Source organism: Hydra vulgaris, chromosome 14, assembly GCF_038396675.1.
Source record: "Hydra vulgaris chromosome 14, alternate assembly HydraT2T_AEP".
In the NCBI taxonomy this organism is placed as follows: Eukaryota; Metazoa; Cnidaria; class Hydrozoa; order Anthoathecata; family Hydridae; genus Hydra; species Hydra vulgaris.
This window is the reverse complement of record NC_088933.1, coordinates 5,503,272-5,529,437: the sequence shown is the minus strand read 5'-3', so window position 1 is coordinate 5,529,437 and position 26,166 is coordinate 5,503,272. Positions and strand designations below refer to the sequence as shown.

Genomic DNA, 26,166 nt, shown 5'->3' with positions numbered 1-26,166 from the left:
AACCATAAATGTCCATTTTTACCAGAAAAAATACAATATTTCAAAATACAAATATTAATTTTTAACATCTCCAGCTAAAAAAAAAGGATATTAATGCAAGAGTCAATTTTAAATGTAAATCTGTGTGTAGAGAAGAGGTAACATAGTGATTTATCGAGTATCTTTTTGTAGACTTATAATGATTTAAATAATACGAAGAATCAGTAAAATCATATATATTCTTCCAGGAACAAAATAATATAACTTATATTTGATTATATTACCACATGAAAACATAATTTACTTTTTGACCAATTAAGCCATAAGCCTTGTTTATTTAACTGTAATTTAGAGTGTATATTAGGCTGTATATTTAACTGTACATTAGACTGAATCAAACGTAAAAGTATTCCTCGCGTTCGCGTTGGAGGTTTTTTTGCAAAAAATATTGCCGCGCCAACTAGTGGTATTAGTTGCATTATAAATCAACTTAAAAGTTCTTTTTAATTATTGAGTGTACTAATCTAACAAAAAATTAACGAAATTTTATTGTTAAAGGGTTGTCCATCACGCAGCTTTTAGCATTTTAGATCCCATCCCCCTTCCCCCTTTGTTACGCATTGTAATAATTAAATCCCCTAAAAACAAAATTACGCAACCATTTTGTCCCTCCCCTGTCCTAAACAAATATTATTAGTTTTTTTAGAGGAAGGATTGAGGTAGGAGGGGAGGGGGTAAAAAATTTTACTAAATACAAAACAATTTTAAATAATATAATGTCTTTAATTTTCTAAGCTTCTTTGAGTTAATTAACTAGTACTTTTCAGTCTATTTAATGTGTTTTTTTTCACCCCGTGTAAAATTGTATAAATTAACATTGCTATCCTAAACATAATACCAATTTTAAAAAGTTACTCTTACGGTATATAATACATGCAAAATGTTATATATATAATATATAATACATAATAATACATAATGGTATAGCATATGCAAAAATATTATTTTATAAACACAGTTTTCGTGAAACTTGTAACGTTAGATCTAAAATCACTTATATAAAATCACTTATATAATTGGTATGTTGTATCGAGTTTGCTCATATATCAATAACCAAAGTCTCAAACTAATATATTTTGGACTAATTCATTGCTTCATCAGCTATGCAAACATAACATGGACGAGTACGCAACCATCAAAACTTAAAAAAATTTATAGTCTACAAAATCATGCTAGCAGGATCATTTACTCTAAAAATAAGCGTGAACACGCCAAACTAATGAAAGATATGAAAATGATGGATGTTTTTGAAATCAATATCTATCAGCATTTAATTTCTATGTATTGATTCAATAATAATCTCTATCCTTTAAACTTTAATAACAAGTTTGAAATAAACATAAATGAAAACTATTATCTAAGAGCAAATATTAGTAATTCATATAAACTGCCTCAAAACTATAATAAATATGCTGAATATAGCATTGCATATCGAGGACCAAATATATGGAATAGTTATCAAAAAGGATTCAAATGTATGGCAAAGTCATTAAGTTCATTTAAGTTTCTAATAAAAAAGGAAATTTTTAAAATTTGAGAATTGTTTGTGCTTAAAAGGATCACCAAGTAATTTTAATTATTTTATTATTTATCTTATTTGATCTTTTTTTGATATACTGATTAGCGCAGCAGTTTTATGCCTATTAGGGTTTTTAAATTAATATCTATATTCTATTAAAAATGTATAAAGGGGCTCTGTGAAAAGATTGCGATGACGTATTGTCATTTTCATCTTCTTTGAGCCCCTGTCTGTTTAACTCTTTATTTTATAAAGATCAATGTAAAAAAGAACAGTTTTTACTTTTTATTGTATATACAAAAACGGCGCTTGTTGACAAGATATTACTGTCTTCTTTGTTTCTGCGGACATATTTTTTTTTTCTTGCATATATATGTTGATAATTTATTTTTAAACAGCAAAATAAATATTAAAAAAAAAAAAAAAGTTAGCGTGGCCGAGCGGATTCCGTTTCAGGTTTTGGAACTGAGGTATCAGGTTTCGGAACTGAGGTTCAGCTTTCGGAACTGAGGTTCGCTTCTCGGTATAGAAAATAATTTTTTTCAGTTTATGCACATAGGTTGTTTTTTGTGTTACTGCGTTTTTTTGGGCACCAACTAAATAAAGTTTTGCACTTGGACCATATAAAATCAAAACGCAGAAAGTGCACTGCACATAGACTGTTACAGCCGTCACAGTCCGTTAACAGGCTGTAATACTACGTTAAAGTAGTGTAAACATCGACTAAGTAAGATTTAGGCGTAGTTGATTTTACAACCGTAAATGGATCAAAAAGTTTGAAAACGTAAATAGAAACGTAATAGTATTAATAAATTGAAATACTGAAAAAAGCTAAATAAATATTTTAAAAATTAAATAGATGAAAAATTTTTTATTATTTCTTATAACCTTATGAAGTAGATCGAATAACAATAAAAACAAGAAAAACTTTCAGTTTTTCTTGTTTTTATTGTTACAGGCCTCGCTAAAGATGCGGTAATTTCTTCGATCAAAGTTACTGCAACTACCTTTTCTTTATATTTATTTTTAAAACTCTTTTTTATCCCGTGCAACATATTGTGCAATAAATATCAACAATAAATTTACCACAATTAAAACTATTGTTGCGTATATAATTTATGGATCTTTAGATATCTAAATAGTCTACAAAGAAAACAAAACAAATAGTCAACAAACAATTTTTTTTATACTTCCTATTTACCAAAAACCTGAAATTTTTTTTTATTATAATAATTAATATAAATTTTTTTTTATACTTCTCTACTTTTTTTATATTTCTACTCTAATTTTTGATCTTAAATAAAGAAAGTTCTCGGAACACATATAAACAAATTTAAGTTTATAATTTATAATGATTGATACTTCATCCAAGGTGTCCGGTCTACTTTATGAGTTGAATGAAATATCTTTATATTTTTAATATTTTCAATTTTATATAAATTTTATAATATTCTTATTTTAATATAAACAATATGTTTTTATTTATATGATCAAACTTTTGATATTTAACGAGTTAAGGATATTTAAGCTACATGAAGTCCAATAATTTTGGAACTAAAATTTCATTAACCAAAAATAAAAGAAATGAACTAAAAAACCAATCATATACTGTGGATTATTTTAAATAAAAGAATAGAATTAATCACATAAAATGTTGAATTTTTCTAACATTTTTACATTTGATGTTAGAGAATAAAGTAAACTAAATCTGTTACAGATTAGAAATCATTTTTTACAGGTATTTAAATTTTTAAATTTTATCACAAAGTATACCATGTATAAAAAAATTAAAAATACTAAAACTATTTTTTACACACACACACACTCACACACACACACACACACACACACACACACACACACACACACACACACACACACACACACACATATATTTTTGTTCATTTAACAATAATTTCTGGTAAAAATGTCGTTGGTACATAACATATGAAGAACACAGAAACTCGAAGAGAATCGTATGATCCTGTCACCAAGAAACGTTTAACAATAAAAAAGTAATAAACAAATCATTTCAAAAAAATATAAAATGAAAAGTAAATGCCTTTTAAGAAAACCTTCATACAAATAAAATAAGGTATCTCATTTTTAACACACTGTTTAACAAAACAAACAAAAAATAAAATAAAATATTTTAAATTACATTTAGATAACATTTATAAAAGAGAAAGAGATCAGAAGACTCAAAAATATTTTATAGTAAGAAAATTTTTTTTTTCAGTTTGATTTTGAAAGTAGAAAAGTTCCAACTTTGGAAAAATCAAAATTTTTTAATAATATTTAAAAAAAAAATCTCCACGATAAGATATAAGAGACCATCCAAAATTTGTATGCGAATAATGTTAATAAATAAAATTGTCATTTCTAAGATCATATTTGTTTATATATATATATATATATATATATAAATATATATATATATATATATAACTACAAAATTGATAATAAACAATAAAATGGAAAAAGGTATGCCAAGCAAAAAAGACAATAATTGAATTTTTGAAATTTGAAAAAAGATTTATTTCTTTTAAATAAATATATAAATGATAAAAAAGCACTAGAGGCCTTTCACTATTTTTATCAGTAATGGTATGTTTAATGCTTTATCAGATATAAAAAAAATTTGATAAAGCATTAAACATAGCACTACTGATGAAAATAGTGAATGGCCTCTAGTGCTTTTTTATCATTTATATATTTATTTAAAAGAAATAAATCTTTTTTCAAATTTAATAAAATTCAATTATTGTTTTTTTTGCTTGGCATACCTTTTTCCATTATATATATATATATATATATATATATATATATATATATATATATATATATATATATATATATATATATATATATATTTATATATATATACAGTGGCGAAGGAAGGTTTATAAATGTTTGAAATAACCAACTTTCAAACAAAAAGAATTTTCAAATTTATTTTCGCAAAATAACATTACTGCGATAGGAGAATGGCAACAAGAAACCCTAAAATCTTAGCCCCTCTACCCTAAACGTGAGGGCAATAAGTTGAATTATTTATTTTTTCACATATATAAACTAGTTTTGTGTATATATATATATATATATATATATATATATATATATATATATATATATATATATATATATATATATATATATATATATATATATATATATATATATATATATATATATATATATATATATATATATACAGAGGTAGCGCCAGCATTTTTTGTCTTCAAAATATCTAACGTCCAGACATGGAACAAAATCCAAACATTTATATGTTTATACTTATGTCAAATGAGGATGCTTTGGAAAACTTTGCGATGATTGGAACCTGGGAACAAAAAAGACCTTAAAATTTTCGCCCCTCACTGCCCCAAACGTAAGAGCAACAAGTTGATGAAATCTTTTTTGAACTACTTTCAACTAGACTTATTTTTTTTTTGTTTTTTTTTTTTTTTTTAGTATTGTATTTGCCGATTGAAAATAATTTACACTCGTAATTTATAAAAACAAATATTTACATGATTGGGGCTTGAAGAAGACAAAATTCATCTTATCATTAAGCCCCCCCTAAAAAAATGCATATTCATCAAATAAAATGTTTTAACAAAATGCAAAAAATAAAATATATAACGTTTAAAATATTTAGTAATTCAAAGAGTATTTATATTTAAGAACTGATTAGTAAAATAAGATGATATATAAGTATTAATATTACAAAAAGAATTTACAATAACTTTTTTTAATAAAAATTGAAATTATAAAATTTTACAATATTTTTAGTAATTAGTATTTCAAATAATAAAACTTAAAAAAATCGTTTGTAAATTCAAAACTTATAAGATAAGAAATACATTTACAATAGCAGACTATTGTTTAGAATATTAAATATAATATTAAAGAGTAAATTTTCATAAATAAGTTTTAAGTTTCATCGTAAAATATCTTAGCGTTCAAAAAACATGAATGTATAAAGTTTAACCCTTTCGCGACTGACTTAAAAACAGCTATATGACTGCGCGTAAAATAACGATCTAGGATCATGATCAATTAAAAGAGTATAAAATAAAAATTACTAGTCAGAATTTTAAAAATAAGACCTTGTTTTTTTTGTCAAAGAATTGGCTTTCAGGAAATTAAAAAACTAAAAAAAAAATTTATTATCTTAGTAACGTGATCAAAATATATCATGTTGAAATTAACAAAAATATATAGTTTCTCTATGTAACCTTTAACAAATAAAGAAGAAATACATAAACATACCCTTTTCTAATTTAAATAAATGATACATTTATTTTGGGGATCAAAGAAAATAAATCTTCACCACTATCACTGGAAAAAATATCAAGGATCTCATTCATGACAGTATACTTTTTATCTGTTTTTGTCATTTTTTAAAATTAATTTTTGAGCGATCCATAAATGCAGTTAACAAACGGTTTGAAGGATTAACTTAAGTTATTATTCACATTTCAAAAATGAGTTTAAAGTTTTCCCCAATTGCTATAGATGATTTGAAATATTCAAAATTGTTTATGCACCGCCATGCGGGTCACTCGTCATTTAGAAACAATTTTTATGAACCGCCATACGGGTCACTCGTCACGAAAGGGTTAAACCCCTCTCAGTTTGAGGGGGCTGCAACTTTTATATAGTCATAATTTCTGTGTATTTCATACTTTTATATTTTTGCGCAGTGTACACAACTTGGTTGTGGGTTTGCATGCTTCACTTACCCAGGTTAATTTCGACCAAACCGCATGATTTTTGCTATCATCATTTAATTTTCAAATTATGTTTTTATATTATGAAACATTGGAGACTTGGGCAGCATATTTAATTTTAGTGGGAGTTTTATTTATTCCAATATAAAAATTTTTTTAAATCTACAATAGAGGTAGAGCCGTAACCGCCGGGGAGGGGGTGTCCAGAGAAGCCTACTCCCCCCTCCCTCGGTCCTCCGCTGGGGGCTAGGAGCCTTCCCTCCCTTAAAAGAACCATAGGCCCCCCTAATTTCAAAATTGTGGTGACGGCTCTGATAAAGGTAACCTCAAAAGACAGTTGATTGGTATGCAATGCTGCTCATCAAGCAATTGTTGGGAAGAAAAAAAGTGTATTTGTTTTAATTCAGATATTTTTGTTAACTGTCCGAATTCTTTTTTTTTTTGCTGTGCGAATTAAATATTGGTTTTGTGTTTGGCATGCAACTGTAGGTCTCTAACATAGTGTTCGTGTTAATTTTTATTTAGTTTGGGTAATTGGAAAATATTTTTCTATACAATTTAAAAAAGATTTTCTTATATTTGCGATGAGATATTTACTAAAAGCTTTTTTTTTTTTAGCTTTTTTTTTTAACATAGGCAAATAGGAGAGATTGTGTATTAATCAAATTTTACCAATGTTGTATTATATATAAGTACATCTTTTTTTAATATCTCTTTACTATATATTTTAAGACAATCTTAGTTTAACAGAGTGAGGTATTTGTTTTAGGAGATCAGGAGGAGGATTAGATTGAGCATGTATATAGTGTAAAGTATTATCAGGTTTGAAGAATGATTAGTAAGATTGGTAACGTTCGGAGTTACATAAGCGTAGATAAAATAATTTTAGGTTGCACTGTGTAGATATGAAAAGAACTTTTAAATAAATACGCGATGTGCTTTTTAATCGTCTCTATGTAGTATTTTTAAAAATTGCCAATCTATTATTTCGGTTTTAAAGAAATGTAAGTTTATATGTATAAGCTTAAGGTGGTAGTATAGTAATTAGCAAAAAAAAAAAAAAATCACCTTTTTCAAATAAAAAAAAATTCTACAATGTGTAATATAACATCAATAAGCAAAAAAAAAAAAAAAAAAAAAATTATGACAAATCTTCTTCAGCATAATTATCGCTGAAGGCCCATAAATGGGGTAAACTGTGACAGAGATTTTTCAAGAACCCTTATATATTTTTTATTGAAAATTTGGCTGGTGATATATTACATGTGGCATTGCAACATAGACTAGAAGATTTTGATATGGTCAAAAAAATCAAAAAATATTTGCATTTGTGTAAAATTTTGCAATTTTGGGGGTAATTTATGAAAAAAAATGATTAAAAATTACTGAACGAGAGAAGCAATAAAAATTATCCTAGTGTATGTTGTAGATACTAATGTAGTGAGTATGTGTGCCAAATTTCAAGTAAATCTGATAATTGGTTTTTTAAAAAATCCACGTCGCAAACCCCAAATACATGATTTTGAGAAAAACGCAATTAAAAAAAAAAAAGAAGAATAAAATAGTTCAAAATTCACCACTTTTATAAGTTACACCTTCCAGTTCTTCATTTTGGTCACAAAAACCTTATTTTATTGCTCTTAACTTTTTTCTTCTTGATTTTACTTTAGTACTACATTGTTTTTCTGCTTTAATGATTCGTTTATTGTCTTTACGTAAACAGTAATTTTGCGCATTTACACCGAATTCCATGCCAAGCTCATTAAGCAATTTATTTAAGAACTGCTGCCCTTCATTAAAATTTAGTACAGCTGAGGCTACTCCTATACTTAGAGCAGTTCTTTCAATAAATATATCTTTTGGGCATCGCTTCCATATCAACTGGTTTAAAGACTCATTGGGATTCTGCGTTTTTCCATGCAAACATTTTTCAAGAAGTTTATCGGAACCAAGGTCTATAAATATTGGTTTGATGGTGTTGCAGACAGCAGCGGGAATACAAATATTTTCTTTATATGAAATTTTGCCAGTCAGTTTGTCAGACTGGAATTTGCACCAAGAATCTTTGGTACGCAAACAAAACTGATGACGCGTTTCGCCATCACAACTTTCAGAACAGTGAAAAAGTACAGCTGCAACACTCTTTTTCATTCCATATAAATTTCCAACGTTTTGCCTTATTGCCTTACCATAACAATTTTGCAATGTATTTATAACATGTTCTGTTAAGCGACCTGCTCCTCCTAACTTTTTGCCATCACATAAAGTTTCTTTATTTTGTTTTTTTAAGTTTCTTAATCTAGTACCAACACGTTTTTGAATATGCCCAATGCACTCTGCTTTTTTTATTTCAAAATCTCCATAAGGTTTTGCAGAAACGACATTAACATATGAACTGCTATCTCCATCTCCTAGAAACGTTGTATATCTCAAATTATTTTTTTTTTCAGAACGCAAAAATATTTTTATTGTACCACTTGATTCCATAGAGGAGGCTGAACCGGTATGACTGATTTTGCACTTTTTATAATGTAAGGAGTGAAAATCATTATATTCTTCATGATGTGTGTACTTTTTTAACTCCCATATAGAACACAACTTACAAGTTTTTGTTTCTATTTCGTAATCAACACACTTACCATTTTCTACAGCAACAGCTGTTACTAATCCATTGTTTGAGGTGTATCCACGTTTCTGCCATGATCCATCAAACCCACAAATAATATCTTTAGATGTTTCATTGATTGATAGTAACTCATTTGCTGCATTTGACATGCTTTTGTAAACCAAACTTTGATAGACATCCAACATTATGTGCAATGTGTCATTATAGCAGTTTTTATTCATTGGAGGGTTCATGTTCATAATTCCACAAAATGTTTCTATTGCTGAAAATCCCTTACCCATTTCACAAAATGCAATTACTGTACGAGTGTTTATGTCAAAGCGTTTTCGTCCAACACAATTAATTTTTTTATCCATTTTAGCAGATGAAAAAAAAATCGTTTCCCATTCACAATCACTGCAACAAATTTTTAGTCCAATACTTAGGCCATATTTTTTTAAAGAATCAAACTGCAAATTTACTAACTTGTTACATTCTGGGCATTTAAGGACCATTATTGCTTTTTTAAGTAAACCAAAGTTCATAATAAAGTTAAAGTCTTCATTTATCTGTTGAGGTTCATTTACAACTTCTTTGTTGAACAACTTCTTGTAGGATGAGGAACATGGTATGTTTTCAACTGAAGGTATGGCTACGGTTTCATTATTTTTGCAGACATTTGTATGTCTGTTTCCATAAAACTTTCTTTTCTTATTTTGGTATACTCTTTTAGAAGATTGTTTTCTTTTCGTTCGACCCATTACACTTTTATTAAAATAAGATATTTAAAAAATTGACTGATGTATACTACACTATAGACTATTGGTGAACTTATAAAGAGCATAAAATAGCAATAAAGCGTGCTCATTCGCGTATAAATCGAGTCAATAAACAAGAAGTAACTGCTGATTAACAATTTTCATTATAAAAGTTTAGCATGAAACTGTTTTTATTGTTTATATATAACTTTGATTGCAAAAACCCGTAGCAACCTGGTAAATAAAGCGTTGCTACGGATAAAAATTGATATTGAACAATTTAAAAGCAATTTCAGAGGTATATACTGATTTTTTTATTATAAAGCAAGATAAGATTTCGACTCTACAATAGTTATATTAGCTAAAAAATGTATTTTTGAAAAAATGAATTTTTCAATTTTAATTACTATACTACCACCTTAAAATCTGTTAGTGCAATAAGGTAAAGTGGGGTAACATAGACACATCTTAAGATAAAAAAAAAATTGTTTTTTTAGCTGTGGCAAACTAAATTTGGTAAGCAATAGTTCTACGTGTTTACCAATCATATTGCTGCCATTAACTAATAAAAAATTTAATTAGCTATGTAATATTATTGATAGATAATTAATTTTGTTTTTAGCGGTCAACTGTCAGTGTTGCCTCTATATGGGGTAACATTGACAGTAGTATGTTTTATGCTGTAAATGTTAAAGTTTCGTCATGAGAGGTAACATTATTATTAGAATATTGACTAACAAAATAGGGAAAAAATTTTAAATAATATTTAAATATATTTATATATTTTATATTATATATATTAAATAATATTTAAATATATATAATATTTAAATATATATTATATATAAGCACCAACCTACATTTTCGTTTTAAAAATAAGCAGCATTAAAAAGTTGTAAAATTGCAATCTAAATGTAATGTTATATTATTTTCTGAAAGATATAAAATAGCTTCATTGCTGATAGTGTCTTATTAAAGATATAAAAATTTTTAATTAAAACTTTTTTTCTCTAAGAATTGTCATATTATCATCACATTAATGAGTCAATATTTGATTAAGACAAAATCCCGCAGCGCTGAAATTTTTGGTTGGATTTCATCGTTACAAATATTTTAGTGTTAGGTTTTATTTTAGAAACAACAAGATTTTACATATATATGTTTTGATGTTTTGTTCTTACCAAGATTTTTAGGTGTGGATATACAACATTGCACTAAGAAGCGAAAAGCTCAAAAATTGGCCATAAGTGGAATTTTTTTAATACACCATTTTCATTAATTTTTTTTTACAACTTATTTGAAAAAATATCAAATGATAAGAAAAATATATATTTTGGTTCTCTCATGTCTACTTTTTTTTTTATCATTAAGCTTTATTTAGGCATTCTTTTATCTTTTTCAAAAGTAAAAAGCTTAAAATATTGAATATAGCTTTTGCCAAATGAGTAATTAAAATATTAGGTGAAAATATAAATTTTTCGATAAATATTGTTTTTGAAAGTAATATATCTCATAAGTTCTGCAGAGTTCCACCCTGAAATGACTTTTTTATCCTAGGGGATGTTATTTGGATAACTAAAAAAAATCAGCTGCTCCAAACTGCCCGAAATGGATTTATGGGCATAAGTATAAAAAATAAAAAACTGTTTAAAATATTTTTCCCCCACAATGGGGGGGGGGGGTTGTAAACTGTACGTGGCCATTACTTCTGAACGCCAAAAGATTTTTTTATGAAAATTAAATTCTATTGAATAAATTAAATTTTATTTTAAGTTTTGAAAACATTTATGTTTAAAGTACTGTCCCCCCTCTCAAAGGGTTGGAGGGGGCCGTTATTTGGGTTCCTCATGTTCCCAAGCTCCAATAACCGTAATTTTTTGTAACACATCCTCATTTGACAATAGTATTATGTGTTTATTAATGTTCGCAACTAGAGCAAAAGTCTAGTCACTATTTGGAACACATCAGGCTGTCAAACCCTAAGTGAAAATGGAACACATTTCAAAAAGCCAACCATTTAGAGACGGTAAAATCACTAAACTCTTTTAAGTTTCTAATAAAAATGAAATTTTTAAACATTATAAATAATTTTTTAATTTTTCTAAATGAACATCGAATTCCATTATTCTTAGTTTTTTTATTTTTTTTTATTTGATTGTCTCTTATTTTTTATCTTTAAAATAATTTGTCAGCATTTTAAATGACTATTGTTAAAATTATATTGATACTATTTACTTTCTTTCTTTAAATGTAAATATTTATGAATGTTTTTTTTATCTTTTTATTATATTGAAATTGTACATAGTATTTTTAACAATCTTATTCTATTTAAAACTTGTAAAGCCCACATAGGGGCTCTATGAAAAGATTGTGGTGACTTGAGCCATCCATATCTTCTTTGAGCCTCTGGCTGTTTTTTATAAATCAACTTATTTTTGTATGTAAATGTTTCTTTGTAATTATATTTTCTTATTATATAACAGTAAATACATATTAAAAAAAAAAAAAAAAAAGAACCACACTTTATCAAGAATTATAAACATATCTAATACAGAGTGTCTAAATGGATCGAAAACAACTGGAAAATTCTAAATGAAAGCTGAAATGGATGGAGCCTCATCTCAAAGTGTATACAATCAAAGGTTTGATGACACAGATCTTTCAACAGGAGTTGAAAACAAAAAATCCTTGTTCCAAACTGCATGTGTTCCGTTGAAACTGGAAATAGGGGCTATCACTGTATGGTCAAACCCAATGCCTTCAAGCCCCCACTTTTGCAGGCCTCTTCACCTGCAATACCAAAAAGTAACAAAAGAGTCAACAAGAGCTTTAAAATGAGATGTTAGGAAGCAAATAGAAAGTCTTCAAGATTTTGAACTTGAAATCCTTTTCTCTAACCAGAAAGCATATAAAAGTAAAAATTGAGATGACCATGTTGGACGGCAAGGCAATGAATGCTATAACAGATACAAACTCAAGTCAATATTGCAATGTTTGTTTTGCCAAGCCTAGTGAAATGAACAAGCTGGATATAATAAGAGAAAAAGTTTACAATAAGCAAGCTATAGCTTTAGGATTTTCCACACTGCGCTGTTGGATACGAATTTTTGAATTCATTATACACTTGGGATATAAAATGGATTTTAAAATATACCAGTCCTGATCTCAAGAAGATAAATTATCCGTAAAATCTCGAAAAAAAGATATCAAAAGAAAGCTTAGAGAGGTGTTAAGCTTAGTTGTTGAGACTCCTAAGCAGGATTTGGAAATACTAATACAGGAAACACTGCAAGGAGGGCATTTCTAGCAGCAGAATTTTTCTCTGAAATAACAGGAGTTAGTTTGGACATCATTTTAAGACTAAAAAACATATTGAATGCCGTTTGCAGTGTATTCCGCCTGAACTTGGATGCCTTTAAAGCATACTGTTAAAAAACTTCAGAGCTGATAGTGGAAACCTATTCTTGATACATTATGCCACCTACAATTCATAAGGTTCTGGAACATGAATTTTTAATTGCTGAGCATTTGGATCTTCTCATTGGAGCATATTCGGAGGAGGCTCAGGAAGCACAAAATAAGGCCATCGAAATGCAAGACTCAATCACACATGCAAAATATCTAGAATTAATGTGATGCAGAACCAATTCCAATATTTACGAATAAGAAGCGACCCTGTCATCTCTTCGATTGCTTTTAGGAACCCCAAGATAATTTCTCGCCCTAACCTTGATCCTGATGTACAGGACCTCCTCAGAGGAGATGAATAGTTATTTATTTCTTAATAAATGTTATCTTTTTAAATTTATTTTCTTATATAAAAATTCAGTTATCAGTATATATAATCAGGAATTACATATTAATGTTTAACAAATAAGGTAAATATTTTTTCACTTGGAAAATATTTTTAGAATAATTTCTAGAATCTAAAAATTAAAAAAAATTGCATTGAAAATTCAAGGGAGGAGGAGGAGCCAAGAGGGGGTAAGGGGAGGGGTCTACGACTTGAAAGTTTTTAATTACTCACTTTTTAAGTTTATTTTTGTATTGGATCAATAATTTAATAAAAACGTGAATTTCTCCGCAAAATTTTGCGTTTTGGCCGCTTTTCTACCATTTCGCTTCACTGTGCATTGATAGATGTGGATTTTAACTTGTTGCAAGTTGTCGGTTTTAGATATGTTGATGTTTGATGTATTGATAGTTTGCTTTGCTTGATTCGATTTCATATAATTATGAAAAGATTTATTCGATGGAAGACATTCCGCCAACTTTAGCTTGATTCTTGGCCCTTAGAGTGACTAAGCATTCCTGTCAATGTTACCCCAAAACTGAAATATGCGTTGAAAAAAAAATGCTACAAAAAAATCTTAAATGCTTAGTATTTAGAAAAAACATTATGAGAACACAAACTAGAAATTAGTTTAATCATGGGAGTATAAGAGATAATAATATAATACTTCCGTGGTTTAATTTACGCCCTCCAGATTGTGCTGTTACTATTATGTGGATAAAAATTATAAAAAAAGCTATATTTGTTCAATTAACATCTGATTACAACATCTGTTAATTTAATTTAAACAACTATAACCGGGTGACTGGTAAAAACATTTATTCTAATACATGTCAAATTTACCCACATGTTAATGTTAGTGTCAAAGTAATATGGAGCCCGCGTAACCGTTAATTAAACTTATTTCAAAAAATACTTCTTAAAAAAAAAATAATTTTCCATTACATTATTTTGACCAACGTTTCCATTTTGTATAACAATTATATTTTATAGTCTTTTATCAATGATTTCTGATTGAAAAACTTAAGTTTAATTTCTCCTTTAAGATTTGAGTGAAGTGTTTAACTTAAAGAGCAAATCAAATCTTTACTAAATGTTGAGATCAAAACAAGTTTCAATTTTCTCAATGCGGTTTAATATAGAGTAAATAAAAAAGTTATATCCTGATTACGTCAGGATATAACTTTTTTTTACGTCAGAACTCATGCGTTTTACTTTTTAACGGACTTATAATAGAACCGCCGTATCTTGTCCGCGGGTTTGCGTATGGGGACCATATGGGTATGCCCGCCGGGTGTCCCGTAAGGGTCCCGTAAGGTTTACCCATTGCAAATCTTGCAAAACTACGTTTAAATGTTTAAAATTTACAGAAAATTCAAATTTATATATAACTTGATTGGCTTGTTTCAAACAAAATAATTAAAATTACACTGTTGAAATTAGTCACACTTTAAAACGATTCTTTAAACGTGTATCGAATACTCTCACGGTTATCTCGCGAATTGGAAGCTTTACCATTGTTGTTAAAACAACTCGAAAACCTCTCTACACAATATCTCGTTTCCATATGAGCTGTAAAAAAATTAAATTTAACTGTTAGTTTTAAATTTTATAGGTAACACCCATTACTTTTACTGTTATAAAACTCTAACGATTTTTCCCAACAACAGAAAAAAGGGGGAAGGGGAGCTTGGATCTAGTGGCCACGGCACTGTATATAAGGTTTCTGATGATTCCTAATTGATGAAATCGAAGTGTGAAATAAAGAAAGTGAAACTTTTTTTATTTCACTCATTTTATCTCACCCAACACTCTTCATATAAAAAATGTATTTTTCACCATGGAAGGTAGAAAAATATAACTTTATAATTGACATTTATTTCACCATTTTAAAATTTTATTGAAATAAATTAGCACATGCATGTGATTCATATAATATATTTATAACATTCATTTTGTTACGGATAATTAAATTATATAAAACTATTAAATAAATTTAATTTTATATATATATTCCATATAATTTGGTACATATTGTATATGACTTTACATAGGGTGGAATGCAAGAAGCAAACTTGAGTCAAGTTCGACTTGAACTTAACATTGTAAGCAATAGCGGCAGAGGATGGGTTTTTTTCTCAAAAAATACCCTGCCGCTATTGGCTGGAAAGAAGAAATCTGTTTCTATGTCTACACTTAGAAACAATCTCACTCCTTTTATTCAATAAGTTAGTATTTTTATAATATAGAATTTCTTATTTCTCGGTGAGACTTAATTTGCAAGATTTGGATATTGAATTATATGCTTTACATCGCCTAAAAATTCTCCACTTAACTATAGGAACTAAGTTAACTACTTTTAACTTCCATACATGTTTTGAGAGCTCAGTATCATTTTTCTATTTAAAATGTTAAATGATTTAACTTGATTAGCGTATCTTAATTCAAAAGGAGTCTCACTTATCCCAATGTAGGGTTTTTAATTAGAAGATGAATCAAGATTTTCAGTTGTAACAGTTGCTTGATATACAATGTTGATTGTTAAACATTTATTGAACAACGGACAGAGATTTTTATTATAGCAGATACAACCCTGTTGATTAGGGTTTGTATTGTTGCATAAAACGTATTTTTTGTGCGAATTTATAATAGATTTTACACTTGGCATACAACTGCAGCTAACTTTGACTGTGTTCCTGTTAAAGATTTTATGCAGTTTGTTATCATTTGGAAAATTTTTTTCAATAAATTTCAAAAAAATATTTTCCCACGTTGGTGCTAACGTTTTTGCTAAATGGAGGGGTAAACCAAATGATGTTGCGGGCTCCGTTATGTTTTTGAGTTGATATTGTTATGGGATTGTATGTTAGACTGCATTTATAACCAGACTTTAATAAAGCTTCATTATATAAAAGAATAGTATTTTGAAATATTTTATTGCTCGATGAATTTGTATTCAAAATACTAATATATTCAATAAAAGGAGTGAGTTTGTTTCTAAGTGTAGACATAGAAACAGATTCCTTCTCTCCCAATATGACACTGGCGATTAAAAAAGATGTTTTTCCATATTATTACTATTACTAGAATTATTGATTATATTATTAATACTGTTATTATTGTTACTATTATTATTACTATTATTGGTATTATTATTATTATTTGACGCCAGAACTTTCATATATATATATATATATATATATATATATATATATATTATATATATATATATATATATATATATATATATATATATATATATATATATATATATATATATATATATATATATATATATATATATATATATATATATATATATATATATATATATATATATATATATATATATATATATATATATATATATATATATATATATATATATATATATATATATATATAGACATTATGTGTAAATTAAATGTTAAGTTTAACCCTTTTTTTAAAAAAGCTATGTTTTTTTTAAGAATTGTTTTGCTTCTTCAGTTTTTCAAATTTTTTACCTAGTTTAAGTTTAGCCTAACATTTCCTTTCTCAGCGCATTTCTGAAACGTTTACATCATCAAAGCATTTAAACAGCCGTGGTCAAGTTGTATTTATTTAAAAATAACTATTTTGAAGAGTTTAACTCCCGTTGGTCAAAATGTCCGATTACTCTGTAAATTGATCGGACAATCTGTGGTTTTAGCCGGACAATGTCTGACCGTTAATTGTTTATACTTTATGATAATACATGTGTTTTTTTATACTTGAAGACTTATTTTTTTATTTTATAATACATGTTTATTTTTAATACGTGTTTTTTTAAATTATTTTATACTTAAGAAGATATTGACTTTTACTCAATATTCTTTAAATAAAAATAATATTTTCTTACATAACTCTAATCGTGGTATTAAACAAAGGTAATATTTACTCCAATCATTATATTTGTCCCCCAAAGTACACGCAATTCTATACATAAGTCTCTTATTAATTCTAATAAATAAATTTACTAATCTGTCATTACTAATAATTATCAAAAATACATTCGGGTTGTTAAAGTCTCTTTTACTCATATCAGTATGCAAATAATGTCAACAGTCAGTGTGCACCAAGCAGAAATAATCTTGAACATGCTGAAAAATACAAGGTACACATATGATACATATCATTCAACACCTATTTTTGTTCCTTTAACCTGGAACTTAATATTTTTATATCGACATTTTGGAATTGAGTTATGGAAAACGGTGTTTAACTTATTATAATTCAATTTGATAAGTAAGCATATGGTCATGATCTATATAATAACTATTTTCTTTTTTTAGTTATCGTTATTTATGTTAAAGTTATCAAGTTAAATTAGAGCTTTATAATTAAAGTTTGAATGCAAAAGTTCATATCAATAAAAATTTTATCAGTTTTGTAAACATAGGTTAATTATTATACGTACTTACAAGTATAACTATTGTAGGTATAAGTTATTATTATGTATATTATGATATTATTGTTAATATTACAAGCGTACAATTTAAATCAAAATCACAAAATATCAATGAATAAAAAATGCAGTTGACGCATAGCGATAAAGACATTTTTTACATTTATACGTAAACACTAAACATTTATATCTGACGGTGGGTAAACTTTGCTAACATCAGTCATTTTGCTTGCATAAAGTATAGAAAAATTAATGAAAAAGAGCGGATCTGTAAAAACGATTTAAAAGCTCTAAAATTCCTAAATATAACCTATCCATCACAACATCCGCCTGTTTGCTCTTTGTAAATGTTTCTGACTAAACCAATATTTTGTAAATCTCAAAGCAGTTATTATCATCACTAACAGAAACAAAACTTTATATTTTAATCATTTTTAAATGCAAACAGTGTCCCAATGGAATAGTTACCATATGTTTAATAGTTACTGGAACATACGTTAAATTTTGTAAATTTATTTTTAAAAAATTCTTTTATAATGGTAATAAATAGATGAAATTCTAAAACAATATCTTTTTAATGAAGTTTAACAGTGAAAACATACACCGAAAACAAAATTTCTTTTTAATTATGATGTAAATATAATGTATACAAAAAATATAATGCATAAAAGTTAAATTTTATAATTTATTTCAGGCACAATATGAATTATAAATGGCAACCATCAAGTATGTTTTGTAATGAATTTTTTAATTATCAGCTTGAACCTTTTGGGAACCTTATGGGAAATCCGTTAAATTCCCAGATCCTTCGATCCTGATAAAAACCAGATAAAATTCAATCAATCAAATTTGCTTGATTTTTTTACTATATGGGGCCTGTCCGGATACCAAAACACTTACCCGTCAAAACCCTGTTCCCGTAAGCCCAAACAAAACCATACGGTACTCGTCTGTCAATGTTGGCTGGGTAGGCTCTTGACATAGGCTTTATGTACAACAAGACTGATACGTTGATTAAATTTAAGGTTCCTATCAATGGTAACTTTAAGATCTCTTATACAGCTAACATGGGCAAGTTCATGGTTATTTATGGTATAAACACGATAGCTTATGTTTTGACTCTGATTAGCAATTGTACAGACAAAGGATTTTTTAGTTGTTATTTGGAGTTGTCAAGTACAACTCTATTTGTAAAAATGATTAGCTGCGGCGCAAAGATTTAACTGAGGGCCACGTACATCATAGAATATAGTTTAATATCATCAGCAAAAAGTTTATTTTGACATCAAGCTCTTTAATAATGTGGCTCACATCATTGATAAACAATAAGAATAGAGTATCTCCTAGAACGCTCCTCTGTGGAACAACGCTTGTTACAAATATAGCGTGGGAAGTAACATTGTTTAAATTTACCACCTGTGATTTCATGCGCAGAGAATTAGTTAGCCAATTCAAAAGATTACTAACTATTCCGAAGGCGGGTAATTTAATTAGTAACTTAGGATGTGAAACTGAATTGAAAGTTTCCCTAAAATAAAAATAAATAATATCTGTAGGAATGCGGCGCTGAAGATTTAAACTCCAGTTTTGAGGACTTTCTGGAATATTAATACAGGTACTACGTTTACGATAAAACAATGCTGCTCTTTTGTGATTACGTTATTGAGTAAGAAATAATTTATCAGTTGTTATTAATGATTCTTTCCATTACACGACAACAAGTAGATGTCAAGGAGGTGAGTCTATAATTACTTAGGTCAACTTTTGGTCTCTTTTTGTGAACTGGAATAAAGCTTGCTACATTTCACAAAACTCACAAGTTGCTGTTTCCATATATCATATATCTATTATGATCATTTTTATAATCAAATTTTGCGCAATAAGTACAGTTTTTTTCTTTTATCTGTTACTTTCTTGCAGTACCTCAATTTAAAATATTAAAATTAATCTTTTTTTACCTCGATTTATAAAGATAATGTCAGTTTATATGATTTTAATAAGACAACTCAACAAGTAAAGGTTTGAGAACTGCACCGCGTTTTGTTTAAACAAGTAAAAGCTTAATGAATTTAAGGTTTATATATGTCTAATATTATCATACGAAAAAATATATATATATATATATATATATATATATATATATAAATATATATATATATATATATATTTTTTAGTTTTTAATTATTATACTTCCATAATATAGTTTACATAGTTTACATTTTGATCATTATAACTTGTTTGTGGTGAAAATGTTTACTTGCAGAACTTGTGTGTCTTTACTTAGAAATTTGTTTTTCGGGTTTTTATATCCGGTTATAATTTTGTTCAAATTCACAATTGTTTTTAGTTGTTAAACATCCAAATCTTCAGTTTTTTAAGAAATTATTAATCTTTCTTCCTTTTATCGCAATGTTCGTTTTTCAGTTTTAATAAAATAACACTTCATTTTTTCTTCGTTTTTTTTTTTTTCTTCTTCTTCTTCTTCTTCTTCTTCTTCTTCTTCTTCTTCTTCTTCTTCTTCTTCTTCTTCTTCTTCTTCTTCTTCTTCTTCTTCTTCTTCTTCTTCTTCTTCTTCTTCTTCTTCTTCTTCTTCTTCTTTTAAATCGTCTCAAGTTCTTGACAATCAATAAAGGCGTAGATACTAAGAAATTGCTGTTTTGGCCAATGTGTTCCGGTCTGATAAATTTTTTTTTTTAATTTTTTTTTTTGTTGTTTGTATGTAAACACATATATAAATACACACATTAATACATACAAGTGTCCTCTTTATTTTAATATAAAGTTTTACATTTACAAATATTAGAATTTTTATACTTTTTATAAATTATAATAGAAAATATAATCACCACATCAATAAGATTAAAAATAAAATAACAAAATGAAAGATTAAATAAAAACTTGGTATCTGATAGAGAATCTAACGATCTTGTCACCAGAACCATAAATCGTTATAATAAAATACAACTTAAGCTATTAATAAATATAAACAAATAAAAATGACAAAATACAAAAACAAAAGAGTGTATTTATATAAATTTCTTATTTTTAAAAGTATTTCAAAATAATGTCATTAAAAAGAATGAATTCTTTTAATTTCTTTTTAAAGACTGGGAAGGTAATTGATAAATCAAAATCAGGTAAAATGATTTTGTTCCAGAGATTTGGTGCACGATAAGCTATACAGAACTAATTGAATTTTGTTCGACAAAAGGGTTCATAGAGTGAGTTATCATTTCGTAGTGAATGCTTGTTTTTTGTTTTTAAGCTAATAAAATCTTTTAAAATGTGTAATGACTGATTGATTTTTCATTGAAACATAAAACATAATATTTTATATACATTCACTTCATAAATATTAAGTACTTTTATATTTTTAAATAAAAACCTTGAATGCGTAAGTCGATTTTCAAAACAAACTAAGCCTATTGCATGTTTCTGACAATAATAAAGAGTACGCAACTTACTTTTGCTTGTACTTCCCCAACCAATATTTGCATAGTTAATATAACTATGTATAAATGAGTAATAGAGGTGGATTAAAATGGTTTTGTTTAAACAATTTCTTGACTTATAGAGGACTCCTATATTTTTAGAAACTTTAGTGAAAATGTAGTCAATATGCGGTCTCAATGTAACATTATCATCAAGATAAATGCCAAGATAACTAGTAAAAGTTTTCCTTTTTATTTTAAGTTTATTAATAAGAATTTTTGGGATGGTTGTTGGTAGAAAACGTTTTTTAGATATAGGGTAAAATAGAATGTATTTTGTTTAATCAAGGTTTAAGGTCAATTTATTACATTTAAACCACTCAGATACGCATTTAAGTTCTTTATTATATCAGAAAACAGCTCATTAATATTACTGTTTGATAAGAACAAATTCGTATCATCAGCAAACATAATGCTTTACTTAAATCATTTATATAAATTAAAAACATAAGAGGACCTAGAATAGAGCCTTGTGGAACACCACAGGTTATTTCAATATAGTCACTTTGAAGGCCATCATTAGAGGTAACAAATTGCTTTCTATTTGATAAGTAACTATGAAACCATTTTGGCATAATGTTATTAATTCCATAGTATTCGAGCTTTTTAAGCAATATTTTATGGTCAACGGTGTCGAAAGCCTTCGAAAGATTAATAAAGACTCCTAGGGTATATTGTTTTTTTTCGAAAGATTATGAGATTTCCTTAACAAATTGAATAATTGCGTGCTCAGTTAAAATATTTTTTTAATGCCAAACTGTTTGGTATATAGTATATTATTTTGGTCAAAATATTTAAATATTCTATTATATATTATTCTTTCTAATAATTTTGAAAAAGTTGAAAGAACCGAAATTGGGCAACATTTGTTAATATTTGTTTTATTGCCTTGTTTGTAATTTGGTACAACTTTAGCAATTTTCAATTTATCCGGGAAAACTCCTTGTTTTATAGATGCATTAAATACTTTATAAAGAATATCCTTTAGGCTTTCATAAAAATCTACAACTATGTTACCACTTACTTCATCAGCACCAATACTTTTATTTCTTTTTAGAGATTTAAAAGCTCTACCAAGCTCGTCCTGGGATAGTTCAGAAGAATACTCATTGTTACAATAAGATTTATTTATACGACACAAGTAGTCTTCAAACGAACTCTCGGTCATACGAATTTTTTTAGTGAAATTGGTTCCAATTCAGTAAAAAATTTGTTAAAAATGTTTGCAATTTTGCTCGGTTCACATATATTTACACCTTTAAATTATATAGTTTGTGGCAAAGAACTTAAGTGATTTTTTGATTTTTTTTTGCGTTGAGTTGTTTTCAAATTTATTGATCAGGTTAGAATAATATTTTTCTTTTAGATTTTTACGAACTTTTCAAATAAATTTTTATAATTTTTATATATTTTTTCATTTGCAGAAGATTTAGACTTTAAATATTTTATATACAACTTTTGCTTTATTTTCGAAGATTTTTTTAAGTCTTTTGTAATTCAAGGACTGTTAAAGGTTTTATGACTTTTTAATTTTTCACATACTGGAAAGTTCGCGTCATATACTAAGTAGAATGTTTCGAAGAATTTATTATAAATAGTACTTGCATCTTCATTAAAGTTGATATGCCCCCAATTAAGTAATGATAGTTGATGTTTAAAGTCATTTATTTTTTCGTCGTCGTAAATACGTTTTTTTACAGTTCTTGTTTGTTTAATTTTATTAGAAAATGTTGTGTTAAAGGGTAGAAGAATTCTTAGTTACTCTAGTTGGATGATTGATTAGGGGAACTGCACCTGCTAAAAAAATTTCATCATAGAAACTTCTCACTTTTTTGTCGTCGTTTTAAATAAAACAGTCCATATTAAAATCCCCAATTATAAAGTTTTTTTCTTTCGTTGTTACCAGCGTGAACTATATTGCGTTGCAAATAAGAGCTAAAATTTTTGCACGCGCCGTCAGGTGGCCTATAGCAGCATCTTATAAGTATGTTTTTTCCTTTGTTAATTAATTCAATTGTTGCGATCTCTTTATCTTCGTCAGAGACGTTTAAACCGCTTCTAACTTTATACGCAATGTTTTCTTTAACGTATATCAAAACTCCTCCACCGCGTTTATTTGTCTGTCTTTCTAATGAGACTAATTCAAAATTCTTAAGATGAAAATAAGAATTATTTTCAAGTTTGAAAGTAGAGCACCAAGTTTCGTAACACATATAATATTAAAATGTTTTCAGTTTCTTCTAGAAAATGTCGAAAGTTTTCATTATTTTTGCTTAAACTAAATGTGGAGGATTCTGATTTTTTCACTATTTATATCATTTACATTTTTAAAAAGAAATTCTTCAACGGTGCTGGGGTAATAATATAAACTGTCCGTGTACATATCACTAAAAAAATTTACATCTGGGTCTGCGTTTTTATCTGATAAAATGTATATTTTGTAAAAATTATAGGTTAGCGATTGAAAGTCATTCAATTTTGATAATTATTTTTTCATGTGCACAGGTTTAAAGAATTTTTTTTTTTATTGTTATTATTAATGGCGTGTTATCAGTTTGTTATAGACTACTTTTTCATACTTACCTGAGGATCTTAATTCTTTAGCTTTTGCAAAGAGTATTTTTCTTTTTTAAATCGTTCTTTCGCTGTAGTCGTCGTTGAGATATATTCGTTCCTCCCAAAGCTTTAGTCGTTTATAATGGTCTAATATTTTTTCTTTATCTTTATAGTTAAGGAACTTTACAACTATTTATCGTCGCTTTTTTGTCTAAACTCGTTTTTGTTTTCCAGTTCTGTGGGCTCTTTCTATGTGAATAACATGTTTTATATTTAATTTTGCTTTAATAAAACATTTTACTTTCGACTCGCTTTCTTCCCATGATTCGTTTTCTTTTTTTTCTTCAAAACCTACCAACCTAAAGTTGTTTCTCCTGCTATGATCTTCTAATTCTGCGATTTTGTCGATAAAAAGTTCGCTTGAATTTTTTTTTTCATTTTCTTTGATATGACTTTTTAGTTTTTCATTAAGTTCGTTCGTTTCCTATACGGTTTTTTCGTATAATTCGTTTTGAAAATTCATCCCGTTGTTTATTAAAGCAATTTCATTTTTTAGTGATATGTTTTCGTTTTTTAATTGCTCTATTTTTCCTTCAAGTTTGTCAATTTTCTCTCGAAAGATTTTTAATAAACTATTTTCATGGGCTTCTTATAGTTCTTTTACTTGCGAGATTGTTCAACTTTTAGCCATTTTTTTTTAAAGAAAAAGAGCGTCATATTTCGACGATAGCTTAACGCAAAAAAAATATATATATATTTGTAAATATATATATATGTAAATATATGTATATATATATATATATATATATATATTATATATATATATATATATATATATATATATATATATATATATATATATATATATATATATATATATATATATATATATGTATATATATATATATATATATATATATGCATGTATATATATATATATATATATATATATATACATATATATATATATATATATATATATATATATATATATATATATATATATATATATATATATATATATATATATATATGTATATATGTACACATATATATATATATATATATATATATATATATATATATATATATATATATATATATATATATATATATATATGTATGTATATATATATATATATATAAAAAATATTTATATATATATATATGTATATATACATATATATATATATATATATATATATATATATATATATATATATATATATATATATACATATATATATATATATGTATATTTATATATATTTATATTTATATATATATATATATATGTATATATTTATATATATATATATATATATATATATATATATATATATATATATATATATATATATATATATATATATATATTTATTAAATTAATTTTTCAGTTCTGTTATTGCTATTATTGTGGTTCGTAATGCCAAGGAAGGAAAGGAAAGTTTTAGTACAACAATTTATTACACAAGTGATGTTATGAAATAAATTTGACTTTCTAAAAAACAAGTTCTTAACCTTGTTCCACCAAAAATTTTGATTTTGAAACAGTGATAGCAGCGTCAAGAGAGGGAGGGGGGCGGCGAAAAATATATTTCAAAAGCGTTGTTTTTTTTGAAAATTTTCAAATAAATTAGTATAAAAGTTGAAATATATTAAATTTTGTTTGTTATCTCCTCCCACTCCCAAAAACTGCAGCTGAAATAATCAACCCCTATTAAAATCAAGATTTTATTTTAAACTGTTGCAGCAGTTGTAATACGTAACACCTTTTATGGCTAGTGATTTAAAATATAAAAAACGTGTAGGTTTGATTTTACCTAAACAGGTAATGGTGCCAATGACACTCTTTTCTTTCACTTCCACCCTCTTCTTTGTACTGTTTAAAATCCACTCACTACTTCAGATAAATAAACCAAAAAGTTTAAAGTAAAATATTACCTAAAAACATTGCTCTAACAGTGTCCAAGACCTTTATTTTTTGCTTCTTGAGCCTCAACTGCATCATCGTTTTCAACCACATCATCGTCATCAACCGTTTTAATCAATAACATTTGCTGAAGCTTCTTTACTAGATATGTCTGAAACACCATTTCCTAAATAGTTTTCAAAACTCTCCCTTCTGCATCATGCAAAACTGCCAAGCTCCAAACAAAGGTTTGAAAAGCAAAAAAGTATGTAGACAATAAAATGTATATTAAATTTCTTTTTACCCTTACATGTATGTAGTGATAAAAAAG

General features: G+C 26.9%; 1 long non-coding RNA gene across 1 annotated transcript in view; it reads left to right on the top strand.

Annotated features, from left to right (window-relative positions):
* The window catches only part of LOC136090638 (uncharacterized), a 43,769-nt gene extending 20,926 nt beyond the window's left edge, over positions 1-22,843 (top strand). Inside the window, exons 2-3 of the long non-coding RNA XR_010643592.1 lie at positions 3,726-3,775; positions 22,425-22,843. This is a non-coding gene — a long non-coding RNA (uncharacterized LOC136090638). The remainder of the gene's footprint in view (positions 1-3,725; positions 3,776-22,424) is intronic.
* Positions 22,844-26,166: the final 3,323 nt, after the last annotated feature.